A 10677-nucleotide genomic window follows, 5' to 3' on the forward strand; every position below is an offset into this window, starting at 1 on the left:
AATTTCTAACGGCTAATCGATCGTTTATAATGCATAAATAAGATGCATATTTAACATTAATATTCACAGCATACGTAAATGTTAATCACAACGACGTAGAAGGAATATTCACCGAAACCGTTCGCCTTTGCAGATTTCGCAATATCTGTATGTTTTTTTATCATAATTATTAAGAACCGTTGTAGAACCATAGTTTAAGCAATTATTAACAATATCCTGGTACAAATAATGGTTTAATGTATCATTTTGTTGAAGTATTCGGCTAGATCGAACAGAGGCAATCGAAGCAACGGTAAGCTACCTTGGGGGGGGGGGGATATAAATACATCTCCCGGCTGCCGAAACTTTTATTATACCGAGAGACTCCGAGGTGGATGGACATCTCCAAATTGGGTACTTGTAACCTACACGGACTACCGTGGATGCCGGTTGACCGGTAATGACCGCTGAAAGGCGGTGGGTAGTACTGGCGATCATTGCCAACTTGTTTTTTTTACAGCTTTATTTCTTTCCTTGTACTTATTTTCTTTATTACTGCACGACATGTATTTAATCGTTCCCAATTTTCAATTTGTTTCTCTTAGGTAGGCACATCAACAAACGAAGACAGAGGAAAGAAGAAAGAAGAGGACACTCTCATCGCAACCGCCGCGGGATCTTTAGTTTTAAGCTTAGACCAAGTTTGACCACCATGTACGAATGTCTGTGCTCTGCCAAGCAATTATCCAGTCTTTAGTTTATTTTTGCTCGCTTCCTCGTTTCACGGTCTTTCGTGAAAGACTCTTCTCGTTTCACCTCTGCTTGTTGCATAAGCAAATGACCAGTCGTGTAGATGGTCCGAACGGTCAGTCGCTGTCTCTTCTGGTGTGTCTGCTTTCAAAGGAAGATGTTGCGAACACAGAAGGAGGTTTTACTTCCTGTCTCTGTGGAAGCCACCGATCGCAGGAGAGGACTCTCTCTTCCGTAAGTCTTCCTTCGTAAGTCGTGACCACGCTTGTGTCACGGGACCGTATCGGAGCGACGAACAAAAATATAAACAGTAGAGTTTTTTTCACTCACGCACTAAAATGCACGGGTTCGCAAAAGAAATACTTAAATGAAAACGGCTTAACTTATTCTTCACTCCGTAGAATAATTGAATAAGTACCGAGATTCACTGCTTAGACGAATACCTCCGTAGAGAATATGTCGACTAGCGAAAGTGGCTGTTTTAACGAAATACTTCCGTAGAATGTGTAACAGCGAACCGGCGTAATAATCAAAAGGTGCGTAGCAGGTGACGGACAGAGATTCACGCTTGACAAAGTTGGAACAATCAATGAATTTTTATTCAGAGGGCAGCGGCTTATATACATGATTTTCGTTTATCAGTGATTCCGGTGTTTAGGCTTCGTGGCGGTCTTATCGGCGTGTTCAGTGGTCCTCACACTTGCGTGGCTCGCGGCGCGGAGTTGTAGGGAAATGGGGCACCACTTTCGGCAGTGTCGGCCATTTCCTTCTGAATCGGGCCCGTGTAGGGTAAACGGAACCGACCTAGTAGGACCAACTTCACGGTTCACGTCGCGTCTTCCCCAATTTTGCCTCATTTTATTCGACAATGTAATTGCTCGACAGATCTAAACGTGGAGATCGTAGGAAATTTGATGCCTTCTATCTCTGCGGTTTAGTAATGTCGTTTGTACTGCGTGTCGAGGGAGATCCAGGGAACTTTGATTCCATCTATCTCTCTCCGGGTCTTCATTCGTAACAATCTCCACGTGGTGAGACCTGGTAATTGGTATTACTCGCGACGAACTTCCAATTCTTCGTCGCGGGTACTACCGATCTAATTGGCTGCGAATTTGGAACAGTTATTTAAGACATAAGAACAACTGGAATACGAAACTTCGATGAAACGGAAGAATGTGATTGTATCTCCGATCCGTTGATGTGTTTCGATAAATTCATTTCAAGGAATAACAGAAGCTTCCTTTTTTCCTATTATTTGTTTTCATTTCCTTAACTCGATCCTATCTTAGTATTAAACTATCGCGTGTGTAGTACCTAGTATAATCGTGACGTTCCAAACAGAAACATCACTGATACCAAGTTCGAAAATCGTTAAAGCTACACCTGAAACTCCGGTTCAATTTTTATTTCGCGGATTTTCTTGGAAATGGGAAAGAAGCTTATACCATTGTAATGGCGCGAGTTTCTACTTTCAAATGCAACAGGAATTGTCCGGATTCGTAAATCCGTTTGCGCGTTTTTCGAATTTGAAGTGACCGGTGATGATTGGGCCAGTCAAACTTTGGGAGAATTTTAATGCTCTGTAAAAGAAAGCGCTAGATGGCTACGTGCGTGCTGTTTGACCGTGTAATAGGATCTAGCTGTCAAAATATAACATTTTTCTAAAAAGTAGAGATAAATAACAGGTTTAGACGTATACATCGGATTCGTGTTATATACGTAAAGATCGATTGAAAATTATACATAAAATCGTATATAAAAGACTTTACGTGTAAGTTTTATTTGACACTTACATTGTAATATACGTTACAAGTATACCTACATATAATGCTTTACTACGTATAAATTATGCGTTGCACTAACATTCTGGGTATTTTAGAAAATTCATTCATCGGTATTCAACTATCGTTGAATTCAACTAATCCCAGTATTCAAGTACATCCACATCGGTATATCTAGGCTAGACAATGTTTCATTCAGCCTGTTATGGCTGATATTATCAACGCTTTAAAAATACTTTATCCGGCGTATTCAAAGAAAGTATTCCATTATGTGCTTTATTCCTGCGCAAAGTCCTGATACAGATTCGAATTTCAATCATTTTCAAAGGTGTAACTAACGGTAAACTTAGTTTCAATTCTTACCGTTTATAGGGTTTTCTGACATTTTTGTATTCTTGGATCGTCGAATGAAAAATTATTCCTGTACGAGCGAAAATACGGTTTATTCTTCTTCTAGACACAAAAATAGCTAAAATTATAAATTTTTCTTAAATTTTTGTTATTAATAATCGTCATCGGATGACGTCTGAAAGAATTATTAACAATATCTTCGTATACATAATGATATAAAATATCGCGCGGCTGAAATATTCTTTGTTCTCAAAGAAATTTTTCTGTGAGATTGAACACGTGAAAAATCATCTGTTACTTCGAATCTCGATAAAATTCTAAAAGTTGTCAGTGTTCGAGACGGCGTTTAGCCAATAAAAAATCGAGCTAGTAACTTATTGCTCACATCGTCGAAAAGCATAATCGTTTCTCTTTCAACTGAGCGAAACCGCATTAAAATCGAATAATTCTCAACGATGTTATAGCCATTTCACAAAACCCCTTTCCTTCGTTACTCCGGTAAGGTAAAATTCAGATACCCACAACGTTGTTAATACTTAACGAAAACTATTGCTACAATCATCAAACTAAAGATCGAATCTTCCTACGCATCTGTTTTACGCGATACATGTCCAACTAATGCAACCATTACTGTGGAAAGTCGAGAAACATATCGATTATCACGATATTGGAAAAATTTCTTGGATTATGTGGAACTGACGTCATTTCTGTAAATTTTCAGGATTTTGTTGCAGAGGTTTCGTAAAACGGCTGTAGCTTCGTTAAAAATAATCCCTCGTTGTGTTTATTTTAAAGAGACGATTTTTTACATGTTTTTTAACGTTTGGAAACATGGAAAATAATCATTATTTATTAGATACATTAGTTTCACATTTTTTTAATTCTTATAATTTGCACGATATTCGTAGTAGTTACATTTGTTACATAAAACGAAGAAATGCAATTTATTACTTTTCTAAATGTTTAATTCTTGTACTTGACACGATACATGTAAGAGTTACATTGCACGTTTTACAAAAGAGAGTAAGAAATTAATTGATTACTCTTCTAGATAAAAAAATCATGTTCGAGGGCAAATGTGAATCGATAATCGGTACGAATTGTGCTTCACAATTTCTGTTCAATCTCACCAAAGAATTTCTTTGAGAACAAAGAGTATTTCAGCGGTGCGATATTTTATATCATTATGTACAAGAAGATATTGCTAATAATTATTTCTGCAATCATCCGATGACGATTATTAATAACCACAATTGATACAAATTTACGATTTTGGCTGTAATTTTTGTGTCTAGAAGAAGAATAAACCGTATTTTTGCTCGTACAGGAATAATTTTTCATTCGACGATCCAAGAATACAAAAATTTCAGAAAACCCTATAGACGGTAAGAATTGAAATTAAGTTTACCGTTAGTTACATCTTTGAAAATGATTGAAATTCGTAACTGTATCAGAACTTTGAACAGGGACCAAGTACACGATCGAATAGTTTCTTTGAATACTTTCTTGAATAACACTCAAACGGTTTTAGGAATCTAAACGCTTCTTTTTTCCTTTAAAAGTAGAAACTTGGAAGATAATAATGGAACAAGTCGCCATCCCAGAGGCCGCTTCTGCTTCCTTTTACAGACCATCAAAATTCTCCCAAGGTTTGGCTGGTCCAATCATCATGGGTCGCTTTAAATTAAAAAAACGCGCAAACGGTTTTAGAAATCTGTACACTTCCTGTTGCATTTGCAAATAGAAACTCGCGAGATTACAATTGTATAAGTCGTTTTTCTATCGGCCGCCTCGGTTTTTCCTTTCGGAGCATCAAAGTTGGGACAAGTTTTGGGTTTCCCGCCCAATTTAAACATTCGCTTTAAATTCGAATAACGCGGAAACGGTTTTCGGAATCCTTCACGAAATTGTGAAGGAATTATTCACGAAATACTTTTTCGGAACTTCCTCTTGCATTTGAAAGTAGAAATTTGAGAGATTATAATGGTACAAATCGTTTTCCCAACGGTCGCTTCTGTTTTTTTTACAAATCATCAACTTTTACCAAGATTTGGCTGGGACAATTAAAAATCATTAGATTCTAATGCAGTTACGCTTATGTTAAAGGAAAATGATTATGCTTTCCCCAAGCATGGAGCTATATGCGAGTTCCTCGATTTTTAATGGGACAAACGCCAGCTCGAATTTTGGCAACCTTTAAAATTTGATGGCGATTTCGTTACTTTTTGTTGACCACGGTAAAACGTGCCAAGGTGAGAAAAAAATAGAAGGTTTTAGTTCCAATTTCGTTACCGTTGCAATAATTTCCTTACATTTTGTCCGCTACATTCTAATACATGGTCTAACAGCACGTACGTCGCCATCTGGCTCTTCTCTCACGAACTATTTCTCGACAAACTTGGACGTTTTGCCGTAGATGCTGCCATATGTGTTTTTCGGATTATTTAAATTTTGAACTAAGAATTGAGTAATTTTTGGTTTTGTACTTCTGCAGAGAGTTAAGAAAATAAAAATTAGTTTATTAAGCCCAAATCGTATGTGTACAAACATCATTATTCCTGCTTACATATAAAGAAAATTTAGAATTCTTGACCTCGTCATTTTAGCAAGCTTTCTAAATAGAATTATTAAAGCACTGGAATGTAGCTTTCAAAATATAAATTTTGTCATAGAAAATAGTTTCAATTTGGGTAGCATTATCTCGTTACGATTTCTGCGTAAGTCGTGAGATACGTTGAAACGTCGTCGTTGCAACCGGGGTATCTGACAGTCGTGTGTATGTATTACGTGACCGCGCACGCTCCCCACGAGAATTATTCGCAAGCTTCCTCGTCGGCCTCAGAAAGTAAAACGCGCGCTCGTGCATGCAGCGCCGGCAGTTACGAGACGGACAAGGACGGCCATAGACGCTGGAATGAGGTAGGAACATAAAACAGTAACGCGAGGACAACAATGGCGCGCATCGATTGGCGCGTTAACCGTGACCCCGACCACGCTGCTTTCGCTTTCATCCAATGAGGCCTCACTTTGACGCCAAGGCAGCTCAGTGACTGTTGGCACCCTACGTACGAGTAAGTGTATTTCGTCGCGAACTCTGTTCACAAGAAGAAAAACAAAATTCGTCCTTTGGTCTCTTTGTTGTTCGTCACCGAATATTCGAGACGTTAAGTAAATCTTTCGCGATTTGAGTCATTTCGGTGCGGAAGCAACATCGACAATTTACCGAAACGACTGTGGTGCGTTGTCTTGGGATCACGCTGACCTTGACTTTGGTGTACGAAACATCGATATCGCGATAAGAAAAAGATTTTTTCGGGACGATTTCTCGACGTCTGCGGATTCTGTCGATCGTGCTGTGTAAGCAGTGAGCTTTATTTCGTAAAATTCCACAACGGGACAAAAGGGACAAACATCCATCGGTGGATGACCATTGGATTTTCAAACATCTCGGGGTTGGATCGCATAGAAGCACCGGGTTTTTTTCTCAAGTATCCGCGACGTGTCTCTGTGATTCGCGTGACTGCTTGCAAATCGAATCGGTCGGTGAATGTTTGTTCATGAAACGGGACAGACAAGATGCGGGAATTGCGCGAAGATGAAGAAATAGAGAGAGTTCCACAAAGAACCGTAGTGCAACGAAGAATCTGTTTCAAACGGTCGATAATTTGGAACTGCTATTCGTTGTATCCCGATTCTTTTATCCCGGCTGTGTGTTAGACGTACGAAAATTATTCCTCGTGAACGCATTCTGAGGAACACATCAAGCAAAAGAAGGGATAAGCACGGGGCGTGTTGTTTCGGACATCCTAAACGACACCGTTCGCTTCACACTCGTATAACGTGCTAACGGATTGGCAAATCGAGACAATTTTGGAACTTTGGTATTAGGAGTACACGATAGTCGAGGAGATATCGTTTAAGAGAGTTTCGGTAATATGATAGGATCGGGTTAAGGAAATGGAAAAAAATAATAGGTAAAACAACAATTCCATTCTTTCGTTTCGTTAACATACTCAAACTTTCATACGAATTATGAAAATGTTCTTTCATAAAGTATTCAATTGTTTCTTATATATTAACTAACTATTCTAAATTTGCAGGCAATTAGCTCTGCACCAGTCGTGACGAAGAATCTTCGTTCGTAGCGAGCTATACCGTTTACCAGGTCTCGCCACGTGGTGGTTGCTGCGAGTGAAGACCCGAAGAGAGGTAGATGGAATCAAGGTTTCAATGATCTCCCTCGACACGCAGTACAAACGAAATTACTAAACCGCAGAGATAGAAGGAATCAAAGTTCCTTCGATTTCCTCGTTTAGATCTGTCGAGCAATATTACATTGTCGAACAAAAAGGGGTAAAATTGGGACAAACGAGACGTGAACCGTGGTGTTGGTCCTATTAGGTCGGTTCCGTTTACCCTACACGAGCCCAATTCAGAAGGAAGTGGCCGACGCCGCCGAAAGTAGTTCCCCATTTCCCCAGGCCTTCGCCCTGCGAGCTACGCAAGTGTCACGTAATAATTAAGGATTTGATAGAAAAAATGTAGATCTCCAACGGGAGATCGAACTCTTTATTATTTTCTTCTGTATTACACTTTAATTGCGGTACCTTTGGTCACAGATTCGTGCGGATCTAATCACGGGTCAAGACTGATCTGTTTCTTATGTGTCGGGTTTTTATATCTGTTCTTGTCTTGAGTGTCCTGCGTTACGTAAGGAGTGCGTCATTATGGGAACGGAAAGAGTCTCATGAGTTGTTACGGGAACGTATGCAAAAGGAATTTCGGTTATCAGCGGTCTGTCGTACGGAGTGTCGTGCGTTGTTATGGGAGCGGAAAGAGTCTCATGCGTTGTTATGGGAACGGGTGCGAAAAGGAATGTTATCGGTTTTTGGTATGGTTACACAAGCGTGATCACGACTTACGAAGGATTACGGAGGAGAGGGTCCTGTCCTGCGATCGGTGGCTTCCACAGAGGCAGAAGTAAAACCTCCTTCTGTGTTTGCAACATATTACCACCTAGACGGCCGGTCACTTGCTTATGTAACAAGCAGGGGTGACCGGGCTGTGAAACCCTTTCAAAGTTAGTGGGCCCGATTGAAGAGCAAATACGCGACGCCTACATTTCGCTACAGGAGTATCCCGTTTCTCTCAACACCGCGTTAGAAGCATATGCGAGCGTGGAGCTGACTCACGAAGGAGGCAAAGATCCCTCCCCTGGGTTCGCAACATGTTTTTTCTGCAAGTGGAGGTGTAGCTGCTCGTGGTAGATCTCGAAGATCTTTCGAGCATTGAGTGTGTTTGCACGATGGTGCCAACTATAAGCTGCTCGAAGGACCACCTTCCCGTTGGAAGGACTAACTGTGGTTGATCGTTGTCCGATGGGCTGGACCAATGTAGATTGTAATGCCGCCTTCGAGGTCTCCGCCGCTTGCTGCTATCATGTCCAGGGAGGTGTTGAGCGTTGTCCTCACACACGGCGCCTCACTGGATGTACAAGCCGGCTGCCGAACTTCCTCGAAGGTCCAAGATTACGTTGTTGCTCGAGGAATTGCTGATAATTCCCTCGAGGAGTGCAAGTTCTGATGAGAAGTTCTCTGATGAGAACTAACGCAGGAAGCTGCACACTTCTATCCGTGTGTTCAGGCCAAAACTCTAGCCGTACACTCTAGACATACACTGGCTAGCCGTACGCACTAGCCGTACACTCATCTAAACTTTACTGGTCAGTGCAAACGTCACCTCGGTTCGCCCTACTCCCTTAAATTAAGGGTGGGTGGCGACGAATGACTGACCAATTACGGCGGGTCCTAGTCCCGCCGAATCGAAGACATGCCCATTGCTATGGCCTTAGGTAGGGGCGTTGCGACGTAGACAGGGTGTCCAAACCCCTGCAGGCCTGGGCTGGAATTTTCCAGCATCTAGAAGTGACGCAACAAGGCCGCGCTAGGGCCTCGCGTGCCAGGCTGTGCAGAGGGTCTCTGTCCAAGTGCTTGCAGTGTTTTATGACGGGAAATAGCCATCGCTTACTCCGTGCCTCGGGTTGAAGAACAAATAAACCTGACCCTCGGTGACGGGCCCTTACCGTAGCCATGTGGACAATTTCTCTAACAAACCCGAAGCACGGACCCGCCATAAAACGCAGTTGCAAGCTTCTACAGTGATAATCGCTTAATTCCAGGTCTGGGCTATACGGCGGGTGCGAAATAACCTCCCATCCAAGCTCTTGGAACTTCTGTCGCGTCGTTAAAGATACGTGCGTCTTGATGGAACACAACACCCTTCCTATTGGCCAATTCTGGACGCTTCTCGTCGATCGCCTGCTTCAATCTGGTAAGTTGATGACAGTATAGATCCGAATTGAGCGATTGGCCCGATGGAAGCAGCTCATAGTGGAGGATTCTCTTCCAATACCACCAAACACACAGTAAAACCTTCTTGGTCGTTAATCCGGGCTTGGCGATCATTTGGACCGGCTCACTGCACTTGAATCACGATCTTTTTCGCCTGTTGTTCTCGTATGTGACCCATTTTTCATCCCCAGTCACTATCCGCTTCAAAAATGGATCGATATTGTTGCGCTTCAGCAAAGAATCGCAGGCATCGATTCGCTCCAAAAGGTTCTTTTGCGTCGATTCGTGTGATACCCATACATTGAGCTTTTTCTAGAGACTAGCCTTATCCAAATGGTTCCAAACGGTTTTCTGGCTAATCTTCGGTTCCTGGACAATAAAATGAGTGCTCGGTGCCGATGAGACTCGACGATTTTCATGATTTTATCAACATTTTCGACGATTGGCCTATCAGAGCGTGTCTCATCTTCGACGTCCATATTACCAGAATGGAAGCGTTGAAACCACCGCTTTGCTGTCGCATTCGATACTGTATTGGGTCCATAAACAGGAAAAATATTTTTGGCCGCATGCTCTGCTTTTTCCCCTTGGTCGTAGTGATACTGGAGCATGTATCGAATTTTCTCTTTTACCTTCATTTTGCAACGCTCTGATACACAACTGGATTCACTAAATACAAATCTGTCGCAGAACTTTTTTTAAAGTGTTATGTCGCCTCTAGGTCGCCGTATAGAATAACAAGATGCAACGTATACATCGTGAGATACGACTCGCTAAAGCCATCTAACGAGAAACGCTCAAAACTTTATACTTCGCCCATTATAGCCAGACAAGGAACACGGAAAACCGCCAAAAAGATACGAAGATGTGGAATTGCAAACTCCGTTGAACGAAGATGATTCACGAACACAAAAACAACTCGCAGAGCAATTGAACGTTAGTCAACAAGCTGTTTCTAATCGCCTACGAGAGATGGGAAAGATTCGGAACACCGGCAGGTGGGTGCCACATCAGTTGAACGACAGGCAGATGGAGAGGCGCAAAAGCACATGTGAAATTTCGCTCGCACGATACAAAAAGAAATCGTTTTTGCATCGTATCGTTACTGGGGATGAAAAGTGGATTTATTTCAAGAATCCCAAACGCAAAAAGTCATGGATAGAACCAGGCGTACCATCCACATCGACCGCAAGACCGAATCGCTTTGGCAGAAAGACGATGCTCTGTGTTTGGTGGGACCAGAAGGGTACGCTTTATCACGAGCTGTTAAAATCTGGTGAAACAGTTAATACTGAACGCTACAAACAACAATTGATCAATTTGAACCATTCGCTGCTTGAAAGAAGACCGGAATACCAAAAGAGGCAACACAGGGTCAATTTTCTCCGTGACAATGCTCCATCACATATGGCAAAATCGGTTCGCGGCACATTGGAAACACTCAGCTGGGAAGTTCTACCCCATGC

The 10677-nt window shown here is 41.8% G+C and overlaps 1 long non-coding RNA gene across 1 annotated transcript; it reads left to right on the top strand.

The window, feature by feature from the left end:
* The first annotated feature begins 5653 nt into the window (after window positions 1-5653).
* On the top strand, window positions 5654-8290 carry LOC143154149 (uncharacterized). The gene is made up of 2 exons (XR_012994001.1): window positions 5654-5932; window positions 6962-8290. It is a non-coding gene; the product is annotated as an uncharacterized LOC143154149 (long non-coding RNA).
* Window positions 8291-10677: the final 2387 nt, after the last annotated feature.

This window comes from Ptiloglossa arizonensis, chromosome 13 (assembly GCF_051014685.1).
Source record: "Ptiloglossa arizonensis isolate GNS036 chromosome 13, iyPtiAriz1_principal, whole genome shotgun sequence".
Classification (NCBI taxonomy): domain Eukaryota; kingdom Metazoa; phylum Arthropoda; class Insecta; order Hymenoptera; family Colletidae; genus Ptiloglossa; species Ptiloglossa arizonensis.